General features: G+C 35.6%; 1 long non-coding RNA gene across 2 annotated transcripts; it reads right to left on the reverse strand.

The window, feature by feature from the left end:
* Positions 1–442: 442 nt before the first annotated feature.
* LOC125098083 (uncharacterized) lies at positions 443–8,551 on the reverse strand. Of its 2 annotated transcripts, none has more exons than XR_007126708.1 (4): positions 8,487–8,551; positions 6,076–6,127; positions 4,933–4,986; positions 443–530 (listed from the first exon to the last, which is right to left on the reverse strand). It is a non-coding gene; the product is annotated as an uncharacterized LOC125098083 (long non-coding RNA). The 2 variants fall into 2 exon arrangements; XR_007126709.1 differs by having other exon boundaries at positions 8,336–8,526.
* Between the last annotated feature and the right edge of the window lie 5,447 nt (positions 8,552–13,998).

Raw genomic sequence — 13,998 nt, forward strand, 5'->3', positions numbered from 1 at the left:
AGTACCAGAGTTTCCACCAACTTAAGCAATTTATTCAAATTTGCCAAGCTTCGTTTCCTCGTCTACATACTGGGGATAATAATAATACCTACACCTCATACAGTTGTGAGAATTCATTAAGAATATGAATACAGGGCACCTGGGTGGCTCAGTGGGTTAAGCCGCTGCCTTCGGCTCAGGTCATGATCTCAGGGTCCTGGGATCGAGTCCCGCATCGGGCTCTCTGCTCAGCAGGGAGCCTGCTTCCCTCTCTCTCTCTCTCTGCCTGCCTCTCCGTCTACTTGTGATCTCTCTCTGTCAAAATAAATAAATAAAATCTTTAAAAAAAATAAAAAAAAAAGAATATGAATACAAGGTTTTTAGCACAGTGCTTGAACATGGTAAGTATCCAATAAATGTTAAGCTATATGCTATTAATAATTTTTACTTTATCTAGAGATACTGTCCAAGAAGTGGCAGATCTGATCTGATGTTAGTTCTGAGTCCAGAAACTTTGTTCTTAGCCATTACAGTATACTGCCTTTCATTGTCTGTAAAATGAGAGCATTCTAAATGTACCATGATTTTCTAGTCCTGAAATATTGTGATATTGGGGTACAAAGATGTTTGTTAATCCCTCGTTTTAGTTACTCTATCCAAATCACAATTACTCTATCCAAATTACACAATCCAAATTACTCTATCAGATCACAGAAATTACTAATTATACGATGAATTTTGTCATTACAAGAAAGTTAAGTGGTCATTCCTTGCTTAGAACCAATTATCTAACCTTAAAAATTTGTGCTAAAATGAGGAACATATCTGTGTAGCTCGGGGTACTTTATTTGTAATAATGTAAGTTTGAAATTAGAGAAAAAAGTCAGGTTCCTTGTTTGACTTCTATAAGAACAGGCATCATCTCAACTACACAAATGGCTCAAAATTGGCTTTGCCCACAATGGACTTTTATTTTTTTAATCTTAACTTTGAACTACAAGGCATATACAATTAGTAGGTTAAATTTTCTTTACTTTATTGCTGAAAGGAGTTAGGTGACTCCCACCCGGGAACTGATTGGGTTTGTAAAGCCAAAACAATCCGAATACTTCAGTTAAACTGACTTAAATGAAACTATCTTGATTTTGAGTTATCATTTTGCCTTGTCCTTTTCAAGAGCACAATTTTATGTAGAGGTATAGGACACCAATGGGAAGATTACGTTTCTGAATATCGGTGACTGTATCCCTAATTATGGCTTCACATAAGAGAAGTTAGTTCAGCTCACCGCATATTATTTGACAATGGCTGAACTTTCTTTCTGGAAAGAGGAGCTCTGAAAACTGTTTATGTTTGGAAAAAATGAGATTTCTTCCACTGGACTGAGTTCTTATTTATATATAAATTGTGACTTACTTTACTTTTTCACTGGGGACTATTTCTCATATTCATTCACCCATGAGATGTTCATTGCCAAGGACAAATCTTGAGAGTGTTTAGCAAGCAACGCTCCTAGTATGATAACTATTTATTAAGTACATACATGTGTATTTAAATTTACCTTTAATATACTGACTGTTTCAATATGAAACTTAATAGAGTCATATTAATCATTTACTGAAAAAAGAAAATCTACATTCTAAAGTTAACCAAATATCTATCACATTTGAAAAATCTACTATATAAGAGGATACACATGATTTTCTGCTAATATAAATTGGTCTTCCTCATGGAGTATCTCAAAAAACTGGCTGCCATTTCATTTATGAATAACACGATCAGGAAATAGAGTAATTTCTTCAAGTCTGTTCTCTTTCACAAATTTTTAGGCGTTATATCAGTTGTGGTTTTCCTTTGAGACTGCCATTTATTGGTCTTTGTCATCCTTTAGAAAATGGAAGAAAAGTATATCCCTCCTTTAAAGATTGATTTATAAAGATGGGAAAGAATACAGGAAAAGCTGTTTCCAGTTTCATTTATAGTATAGTATCTCCATGTGAAAGGAAACCAGTATCCAAGTATATGTGGAAAAAGAGCTTTTTAACAAAGAAATTAAAAAAAGGTAATGAGCTTGAAAGTCATCAAGTTTATCTTTAAAAATTAAAATATTTCAAAATACAGTATGGGGCTTTTATTCTTGCCACCTATTTGCTATCTCACAGCCACCCCATCATCACCCCATGTCAAATAACCTGGGCAAGGAGCCCAATGTGGGACTTGATCCCAGAACCCTAGTATCATGACCTGAGCCAAAGACAGATGCTTAACCAACTGAGCCACCCAGGTGCCCCTATGGAGTTGACTTTCAAGCAGAATCACGGAAGATGCAAAAATAGTTCTTGTGATGCAGAACTTCTTAAGTAGACTGAATGGATGAAAAAACAGGGGGAATTAGAGAAGAAAACCATTATGGAGCTGCCCAGGGTCTGTGCCTGAATTGTCAGTGGGGCTGTGAGTCACTGGGTCTAAGGTTCAGTGGCCAATTTTAAACAGGCCATGGAAACACAAAATCTCTCCAGGAATTTTCTCCCAAATAGTATGATCTTTGATTTTAGGACATCCCTGAAGAAATATAGATTGAAGACCTCCTCCCAGATATCAGGTTCATAGGAGGTACTGATATCCTAGTGTTGAAAAAAAACCCAAAAATTAATTTCTGAAAGCTGTTATTTATAAGCACTTAAGTACCTGACTAGATCTCCAAGATCTATATTTTTGAAATTTGGAAGAATTGGTTTTCTTGAGGTTTCAGAAAATTCGCTATATGGGTCTAGGAATTATCTTTTAAAACCTTTCTGTGGTTCCTGAGATCAGTGACCACCAGCATAGATAGATAGTAAAGTTAAGAAGCATAGATAGTAAAGTTAAGAAGAAAGAATTGAGCTGCATTGATGATATAAACTCATGAGGAGAAATATGTGCACACTTGTCATATTTAAGTGCAGGAATGAGGACCAGTTGTAGAGTTCTTAGTTTTCAGATCTAATACTGACACAGAAGAACACTAAGAATAATTTAGGGAAGGGGCACCTGGGTTGCTCTGTTGGTTAAGTGTTTGCCTTCTGCTCAGGTCATGATATCAGGGACCTGGGCTGGAGCCCTGCATCGGGTGCTTCGCCCTCTCCCTCTGCCTGCTGCTTCTCCTGCTTGTTCTTTCTCTCTCTCTGTCAAATAAATAAATAAAGTCTTAAAAAAAAAAAAAAGAAAGAAAGAGTTTAGGGAAGACTCTGGGTTCCCCCCACCCCTGGAAAATTCAACATCTTTTTATAATGAATTCAGCTGTACATTTATTTCTGGGATATTTTAGTGAGTCTTTTGGGATTTTATGTATCTGATCATAAGTAGAATATATTAATAACTGCTATTATATATCTATAGGAACAAGGGAAAAGCCTCACTTAAGACAGATTTTTAAAAAATTAGTTTGATTTGGGCACCTGGGTCATTCAGTGGGCTAAGCATCCAACTCTTGATTTCAGCTCAGGTCATGATCTCAGGGTCCTGAGCTCAAGCCCTGCCTTGGGCTCTGCACTCAGTGGGGAGTCTACTTAGATTCTCTCCCTCTCTATTTGTCCCTCTCCCTGCTTTTTCTCTTTTTCTCTAAAATAAATAAATCTAAAACACAGTAAGTTTGATTTAGACATTCTCCATTATATACCAAGTTTTTTACATAATAGAGACTTTTTACTTGAATATGTGTGTTTGGTCCTTAAAGTCAACGAGGTGGATCACTTTGGCAAGTGAGCAAGTGATCTAACCAATTAACTCCCTTTGCAAAGTTTTCAGTTATTATCCTCTAAGATGGCAGATAGAATAGGGTATAGAAAAGACATTGTCTCTAATTCTCCCGTGTTGTATAGAATGTCTTACTTATACAGGACAACATGAAATAAATGTTATATAACCACATGCAAAATCAGATTAAATTTTGCACCTGACATTTGCAATATGGAAAGCTAGATTTTTTTTTTCAAACAATACTTTAAACATTTTTTGATAACACTTAAAAGGAGAAAATTTATTTTTTATATATTTTTATTATTATTACTATAATGCTATGTTAGTCACCATACAGTATGCCATTATATTTTTGATGTAGTGTTCCAAGATTCATTGTTTATGTATAACACCTAGTACTCCATGCAATACGTGCCCTCCTTAATACCCATCACCAGACCAACCCATCCCCCACCTCTAAAACCCTCAGTTTATTTCTCAGAGTCCACAGTCTCTCATGGTTCGTCTCCCCATCCAATTTCCCCCCTTCATTTTTCCCTTCCTTTTCCCAATATCCTCCACGCTATTCCTTATGTTCCATGAGTAAGTGAAACCATATGATAATTGGCTTTCTCTGCTTGACTTATTTCACTGGGCATAATCTCCTCCAGTCCCATCCATGCTAATGCAAAAGTTGTGTACTCATCATTTCTGATAGCTGAGTAATATTCCATTGTATATAGGGACCACATCTTCTTTATCCATTCATCTGCTGAAGGGCATCTTGGCTCTTTAACTCAGTTTGGTTATTGTGGAACTTGCTGCTATGAACATTGGGATGCAAATGGCCCTTCTTTTCACAACATCTGTATCGTTGGGGTAAATAACCAGTAGTGTAATTGCCAGTCACAGGGGAGTTCTATTTTTAATTTTTTGAGGAACTTCCACACTGTTTTCCAAAGTGGCTGCACCAACTTGCATTCCCACCAACAGTGTAAGAGGGTTCCCCTTTGCCCACATCCTTAAAAGGAGAAAGCTTAAAGCAAAAAATTTACCCTGCCACTCTGTGCCACTGTAATACATTCACTGTTTTATTGCTTCAATATAATCTTTAAGACCTTCCTTGCCCAAATTCGCATATAATTTAAAATATTACCTCATATTTCCATAGTCTTCAAAACTTTCATATTTTAATGGCTGAAAATATTGTATTACATTGATGGGAGATTTACTTACATGATCAGTCTTCTGTTGCCAGACAGTATGTTTTTGTCTTCCCTTGCCCAATCCCTGGCATTACATGAAAAAAAGGAGAAAAATTTGTAATTTATACCTCTGTAAGTCTTTTTCTTTTTCTTCTGAATGCTTTTCTTGGGATAGATGTCTTGGAATTAAGTTACTGGTCAGCAATTTTATTTCAGTTGTCTCTTGCCATAATCTCCCTAAGGAGAAATCACATACTTAGCGTTCAAGTATATTTGTTCATATGTAGATTTTCCAGACTATTTTAGATCAAAGTATACCATATATTTAAATAGAAATATTAACAACAGGTCTAGTAGCAGTCATTTCTGAACAGAGATTTAACTCATTTAATAAGGTAGTATATTTAAAAGAGTACATCAGATAAATTAGAACAACACTCCCAACTCTCCATATCAAGTGCTACAGAAAAGAGTATGCTTTGAAATCAGACAAACCTGCATTCAAATCCAGATGTTTCTACCTACATGGTTATTTTCCTCTTCCTCATTGGGAAAAGAAAGGATAATATGTATCTCCTGTGGTCACTGTTAGAATAAAATTAAATGAGGAGGAAATTACTGAGGTCAATGCTTTAAAATCTAGGACCTTTGTGTTCTTTCTAAAGATGATGAAAAGTCATCTGGGGTCTATCTTAAATTCAGTATTAGTTGATTTTGGGGATTACAAAGTGTTTGGTTGTCCCATAGTTTATGAATAGCAAGCACATTCAAATGGGAATTCAAATTGCTGTGACTATCTAAAGATTACCAATTCTTGATTTACTTTTATAGCAGAAATGAGATAATGTGAACTAATAGCTGCAGGTGTGAGTTTGATGATATTGCTTCTTTATATCTGGCCCTTATTTAGCCTTTTGTGTACTTGTGTATGTCTAAACCTCTATGAAACTATGTTCATTTTCTGAACAAAAGGACAAAATTATTTTACTGGTCAAATTAAAAAAAGGAGATCTCCAAATATTTGCAGCCCCATGTTTGACAAAAAGAAGCCAGAAATATTTGCTAGTTTGAATAGTATGCTGGACATTACCAAGTGGCAGATTATTTGCATGTAGAAGAACACAGACTGAACCCTAGGTAAGGCCACATTTTATTAAGAACTTATATGATTTACCTGTGAAGAGAACACATTCATTTCTCTGGTATCTGAAGGTAGAGAGGAAGGCCTGTGAAGAAAGAGAAAACTAGTAAAGACAAAGGATATGAGACATCAAACAAATGCAGACATTTGTCCTTAGTCATATATAGTTGGTTTTTTAGTTTGTTTTTGTTTTTGTTTTTGCTATCCTCAAAAATATGTAGTATTGTTAGGAACTAGTCTCTCCCGGAGGGATCACTGGCATCCCCTCATCAGACAATTTCCTGAAGGTTTAAAGGAGAGTCTAAGCTTTACAGTGTCATGGGGAGTTGAAGAAACCATCTATTCTGGTCTTGCATGACAATCATTTGAAAATGATTTTCATAAATTCGACAGTGAGTTCTATGCACATTCTAAAGATGTCCAGCTGTATCCTGCTGATAGTCACAAAGACAACCATCAGAAATTCTAAGTGTTGCATTCTGCTTTACCATTTGTACTTGTCTCATTTCTCCCTTGTTGCTTTGTATTTCTTGCCATATAATTTTATTAAGAATTTTTAAAAAGAGAGAAAAATCCCATAAACTTCAAGTAACATTTCATCAAAGATTACAAAGAGGAAACCACCAAACAGAAGCAGCCAAATATTCAGTCACATCAAGAGTCTCTACTATGAAACCCATGGATTTGACAGAGGCTTTGTTGAGCTGCCCAGATTTTTTTCATTTGTGTAGGCAAAGCTGGCAGTAGATGCCTTGTTATACACTTTGTTCAGGCAAAGTATGCTTAATTTACACACACCTGACTTTTCATTCAAACAACTGGGGCAATGCAAAATGTCTCCAGTCATAAAAAGAATAATTGAAAGGATGCAAAGAAACAAAAATTAGATGGATGTAGCTCAAAAATTATATTTGTCACCACAGAGATTTCTTTTATTTTTAATTTTTTAATTGAACTTCCTGAAATCTCTAATCACTTCAACTGGACAAGAATAAGAAAAGGATGTTTATTTCTACCTCAATATAAAAAGAAATCTTGAAATACTTAAATTACAGTTAAGTCAATTTCTCCCTACAGATAATTTAGTCTGAAAGAATGCCCAGATTTTAGAGGGATATGCAATCACTTATTTGAGGCCATTGGTTAGCCTCCTCTTTTGATGTTCTTCCACTATCAATGTGACTATGTCACATCTACGTGAGGGGCACAGGGAATAAAAATGTTGAAAACAATCATACATCAGTTCCAGCTGAAACATAATTATGACCCATTAAGAAAAGTATGTTTCAGTGAAAATAATAAACTTTTCAAATACTTAAATCATATCCCCTCATGATGGAGAACATGCCACTAGGTACCGCTAGTACTAGATCTTTCAAGCCCAATCAGTTCCACCATGGCTGACACCATTAACGGGCACATCTGCTGAAGTCAGAATATGTAAGTTCAGGACTTCATCCGCCCCTACTAACCCACTCAAACTGAAAGAGCTTTTCCTTGGGCACTGTTTGTTTCCTAACCGCATCTTGATAGAGACTTAAATTAACAAATTTTTTTAATCCCTTCCTTGAGTCTACTGACACATAACCTGCTCCCTGAGAGCACTTGGGGAGTCTGCATTATTTTAGAGCACTTAAATGTTTTAAAGTACTCGTTAGTTTGCAAAATCACTAATTTATTGGGTCATGTTAATGAACTGTCCCAAAGCAGCTTTCCAAAAAGGAAAAATGTTTCCAGAAAGCAGTTGATACACTGAACAGAATCTATTTAAAATTTATTCACGTAAGACTTTGAAAACATTAATCAGCTACATGACAGTCTGGGTTTTCATATTTTTAAACCCCAGTCCATCAGGGAAGTAGCCACTATTTAATCATTTCTCAAGAGGCATCCTGCTCTAGTGGAAACTACAAGGACCAGGGGAAAAAAACAAATTTTAAGTTGTACCCAACACCAATTGATTGGTAATGGCTTCTTAAAGTACTGGGTAGAAAAGGACTCTGGGATGACATGGAAGCAAGGAGCAAAAGGGTGTTGAAATTGATTAGCGATGACTGTCATGTGCTCCGGAAATGGCCATGACAGTTTATGTGCCACAGATCCACAGCGTGCATGGGCTATGAAGATAAAAGCCCTAGATTCCAACCATGGTATTCTAATTTTAAAGTTCTAGACCTTATGTAACTAAACCTTTCAGTTTCAGGTTCCTCACCAGTAAAGAAGGGAAGGATATACCTGTAGCTGTTTTAGTTGCAAAAGCAGAGGAGAACAAGTGAGAAAAAAAGTAACTTACTTTTAAAGCACTGTTTACTTTTTGTTGTTGTTGTTGTGAAGGTTCTTTAAAGTGCAACCAAAAAATCCTTTTTGTCCCAATATGAAACAAAGTTATTTTTCAATAATTAGGCACACAGAGCAGTGCGCAAGCTCATTTTGAACCTCCTTACCTTACAATTAAGGCCAGCCTTGCTGGCCTGGAGCGCCTCGGAGAAGAACATGGCGGGCCAAACTGTTGCCTTTCCCAGAAGTGCCAGACGAGAATCTCGGGAATCTCGGGAGACCCGGGGATGCCCAGCGCGCATGCTCCCAATCCCAGGCCGAGGGTGTCCAAGAGCACACGCCGCTGGAAACGCAGAGTCGGTGAGGGGGCTGCTGGGACCTAGTGGGCGGTGACTTCCGGGAAGAAGGAGCAGTGAAGAGCTGCAAATCATGTAAAAGGATGGGTCCTGTGGACTGTACCTGGGATTCCAGGCTTGAAAGAAAGTGCTTTCGGACTGTGCGTTGTGCTTCTAGAGAAATGCCAGCGGCCTGGATTTGTGGGTTGAGCCTCCCTGCTGTGGAGCCATACGAGGATTTAATTACTTCCTTTTTTATTGTGGTTAAAGAGGAAATTTTGTTGCAACCTCCTGTAAACTTGTATTTTCCAAGTTATAAAATTGAATATACAGGAGACTGCCACCCAATGAGCTAGGTATAGACACCAAACGTTTTGCTTCCCATTCTTTTGCTTTAGAGATAGTGCTGACATATTTAGGTGTGAAATAATGTGTCTGTTATTTACTTCATATTAATGGAGATATAAATGAAATATGAATGGCCTTGAAGTGATGACTGTTGAAGCTGCATGGTACTTCTCATGACTTGGTACTTCTGTACTTACTAGAAATTTTTTGTAGTAAAACTTAAAATAAATAAAACTTAGGCACAAAAAAATCTTTTAAGATATTTTAAGGCCACAAAATCTGAAAACTGCACACAGATGAACATATGTTTTATTATAATATCCCTATTATTTCAATTAACCAAGAACTTAATTTAGTTGCCATTAGATTTATGAAGCATGGAAAGCTTTTAAGATCATTTGATTAAATGTAAATGCATCTTTTTTATTATTTGTTACTTATTTGTAATGTCCTAAATATACTGCTAAACATGTACATAGAATATGTTATAAATTATGAAAGCAAATATTTCCTCAGATATCCAAATTATTTTACATCACACTGAGTAATAACTTATGTTTTCATTTTTTTTATTTATTTTTTTTAAAGATTTTATGTATTTATTTATTTGTCAGAGAGAGAGAGAGAGAGAAAGCACAAGCAGGCAGAGGCAGAGAGAGAAGCAGGCTCCCTGCTGAGCAAGGAACCCCACATGGGACTCGATCCCAGGATCCTGGGATCATGACCTGAGCTGAAGGCAGTGGCTTAACTGACTGAGCCACCCAGGCGTCCCTTATGTTTTCATTTTTAAGTAATGTTTTCATTATTATAAGACACAGGTTTAGCAAGTACAGAATTATAAATCCATTCTTTTCAGATTTAAAATGGCACAGTTAATTCTTCAGTTGATAGATCTCAATGTATATTATTCACTTTCCCCCTTTTAAAAGATAAACTGAGGCACATTAAAATTTATGAGAGTTTATTTGAGCAAAAATGTATTAGAATCAGGCAGAGCCAAACAGAAAGTGGTTAGAAGCACTGTACCGATAGGATTTGAAGGAAGAGGTTTTTGTAGAGAACATGGGAAGCAAAGGAAGGAAAGTATTCCTTTGGCTATACCTTAAGTGTTTGCTTTATTTGGAAAAGCTTAGCTATTTGTGATTGTTCTTAAGTGTCTTTTTTTTTTTTTTTTTTTTTTTTTTCAGATTCCAGTGAATTGACTCTGGCTGAGGTTTTGGTTTGCTTACATAAGCTATGAAGATAGTTGAGCCACCTTAGCCTAATGGCCTTCTTGTTTAATTACTTTAACATTCCTAATTTTGTTTCTAAAAATTAGAGCTATGTATTTGTATTAGGCAAGAGGATATTTTTACTATGTTTGCTACCTCTGCATTCTGAGGACATCTTGCTAAAAATCTTTCTTAAGGATCTTGTAAAGTTGATTCGTTTATTCATTGCAGTGGTAGCAGCTGGTAGATTTGAGAAGCAAGAATGGTAATTAACAGTGACAGAGGAAAGAAAATTTAAACTGAAAATGACCACATTCCTTTAGTTATAGTAGAAAAATAAGTCTTTCATAGAAAAGATGATTGTAGGGTGCCTGGGTGGCTCAGTGGGTTGAGCCGCTGCCTTCGGCTCAGGTCATGATCTCAGGGTCCTGGGATCGAGGCCCACATAGGGCTCTCTGCTTAGCGGGGAGCCTGCTTCCCTCTCTCTCTCTCTCTCTCTCTGCCTGCCTCTCCGTCTACTTGTGATCTCTCTCTGTCAAATAAATAAATAAAATCTTAAAAAAAAAAAAAAAAGAAAGAAAAGATGATTGTAGCTCTAAGAATTGGTGTAAGAAACCTAAGGAGTATCAACTAGTAATGTAATTAAATGTAGACACTGTCTATGCAAAGCTGGGACAGTCAGCTGAAAAGTGAAAAATTGTTGTCAACAAGTTGTTTTGTCTATATGATAGGAAAAAAAGAGAGGTTTTGTTTTGTTTTTATTTTTGCATTATTAAATTGATTCATATTTTAAACATTATATTAATTGGGTATTTTGTTCTGTGGGGCACAGGATTAGAAAACCTGTATAACAACTTCAAAGGGACAACCACACTAAAGTTCACTAATGATGGTTATTGTTGGTTGGTTAATTGATTTAACATCAGGCAGGTTATTTTAAGTCTCAGGAGGAATATTTTTACAACTGAACAAGAAAGACTTCTTTAGGAAAGTATAACCTTACAAGTTAATCAATTTTTAAAGCAAGCAGTTCTTCTTTCCACATGGCATAGAATTTTAAATACTGAAGGCACATTTGAAGATGTAAACTGAATTCAGAAGTAAAATACAATTTATTTTCAATTGAATACATAAAAGGCAAAAGGAAAATTCTACACTTGCTGTATAATCTCTTCAGTTATTTACTACCTCATTCAACCCCAGTGACTTTTCTTTTGTTGCTGCCTTCACTTAACTACTTCATTAAGAAAAACACTGTTATGTAGAACTCAGAATTTTCCTCAGAAATACTAGTACTAGAAATCTGGAGACACCAAAAAGGAGCCACTTATAAGAGTTAAAAATTCTGAATGGAAAATTTTGTTTTATATCTTACAATATCATGCACATTTTGCATTCTGCATCACAGAAACTCGTATTTGTTTAAAAAAGAAAAGATTTTTTTTTTAATGATTTGATAGAAGATGGGAGAGAAGAATCTAGAAGAATTTCCTACCTAGTGGTAGAGTAGTGTAAATTATGCTCATTTTCTCTGAATGTAGAATGCTTAATATCAAATTCTATTCTTCTTCCTAGGGGTGTTCTTGGTCAAGTTCCTTAGCCTCTCTATGCCTTAATTTCATGATCTCAAAAATGAGAAGATTAATACCTCTTACAGATTCAGAGTGAGAATTAAAAGCAAAAAACATTTGTAAACTTCTTAAAGCAGTGACTGTACACGTGATAAATACTCTGGAAAATTAGCTATTACTTGTATTGGTCCTTATATATAAGAAAATTTAAACTGTAAAGAGTTAACTGCATATTGGGTGTAGCATCCTCATATATTCTCTTTTCTACATGTTACAGTGCCTTGAGGAATAGCACCCTTCTAAATACAAGAATGCAACCACCTTTCAAAAATCAGCCCTTCAGTATATATTTATTGAGCATTTACCAAATATTCTGTTAGACACCAGGAATACTTAGAATGCTAAAGAGAGGGTAAAATGCAATATTTTTTAAGCTATTACTGAAATTTTAATAATTATAATGATGTGCATTTTATGTTAATTCAGATTTTGCTAATTTAAAGTAGTATAAAATATTAACAAAATCTTGTTTTATGAACCAAATTTTCAAAAAAAAATGCAAATGTTTATTTGCATTTATTTCTATGAGATACTCAGTTTTGGATTAGGTGAGTTTTGAGTAATACAAAGTCTTCAAAAATACATGCTTTACATAAAATTTTTATTGCCAGGACACCTGGGCAGTTCAGTGGTTAAGGTCTGCCTGCAGCTCAGGTCATTATCTCAGGGGTCCTGGAAAGGAGCCCTGCCCTGGGTTGGGCTCCCTGCTCAGTGCGAGTCTACTCCCTCTCCCTTTCCCTCTGCCCCTCCCTGGACACGTGCTTGCTTGCTCTCTCTCTCAAATAAATAAATAAAATCTTTGGGAGACTGGATGGCAGAGTTGGTTAAGTGTCTGCCTTCAGCTCAGGTCATGATCTCATGGTCCTGGGATGGAGCTACTGTGTTGGGCTCCCTGCTTAGCAGGAAGCCTGCTTCTCCCCTTCCTCTACCATCCCCCAGCTTGTGCTCTCTGGCTCTATCTCTCTGTCAAATAAATAAAATCTTAAAAAGAATAAAATCCTTTAAAAAAATAATTGACTGAGAGGGTTTCTAGTCAGTGGTTACCTTCTTTTGCCAAAAGACTTTAAAGAAAATTTTGATTGAAGTGTGACATATACATAGAAAGGTATACACATCATAGGACTACATACAGTTTGGTGAATTTTTACAAATTTATGATATTATTTTAATCAACATACACCTCAGAATCAACATATTACCAGAAAATTAAGAAATTTTTCTCTGGCTCCCTGCCAGTGTCTACCCCACTATAAGGGAACCCTCTATCCTAACTTCAGGCACCATTGATTGATTAGTTTTGCTTGTTTTTCTACTGTATATGAAAGAGTCATTCCAAAAAAAAAAAGCCATTCAGTATATATTCTTTTGTGTCAAATCATTTTAGGCAGTATTATGTTTGCATTTTTTTTTTCCTCCACACAAATATATATGGGACATCCCATACAACTGAATATTATATGTTTCCATATGCTAGAGGCTCTATAAATACATCTTATGCATAGTCATATTTAATAACATTAATCTGAAAAATACATGGTACTATTCCTTGAACTTTATTGATGTGAACACTAAGCCTTAGAGTGGTACATTATTCTCCCAAGTTGTGCAGTTATAAGTGGTAAAACCGAAGAGTCTCAATTCAAATCTAACATCAAAGTCCAAAGAAATCCTCACATTATTATAGCTCTCATATTAGAAATATATTATTTTACCAAGAACTTGGTTCATGCATGAAAGAGATACTTGATTTGGGGGAGAGCCTATTTTAAAACCCTAGCTTGCTGATAAATATCACTGGCAATGTACAAAATAGTATTGATTGGAGTGATTAATGGTATGGCATGAAATTTTATAAATCTATAAAAAGAACTACTTTTTTCCCCCTGAAGTTAAATAACCTAGTATTAGTTAACAATATGATGAGGGATAATAATTTTTTAGATTTCAAAATCAGAAGTTACACAAAAATATGTCAGATATTCAGGAAAAACTCATTCACTGCAGCTCTCTCCTTTGCTTTTGCAAATAGTAGCTATAATTCATATTCTGAGCATATTGTAGATACAACTCAACATATAATGGTACCGGGTTTTTTGTGTCTTAAATACATGAAAAACATTGAACTTCCCTTAAGCTAAGAAATCAAATATTTGG

Source organism: Lutra lutra, chromosome 4 (assembly GCF_902655055.1).
Source record: "Lutra lutra chromosome 4, mLutLut1.2, whole genome shotgun sequence".
NCBI classification, from domain to species: Eukaryota; Metazoa; Chordata; class Mammalia; order Carnivora; family Mustelidae; genus Lutra; species Lutra lutra.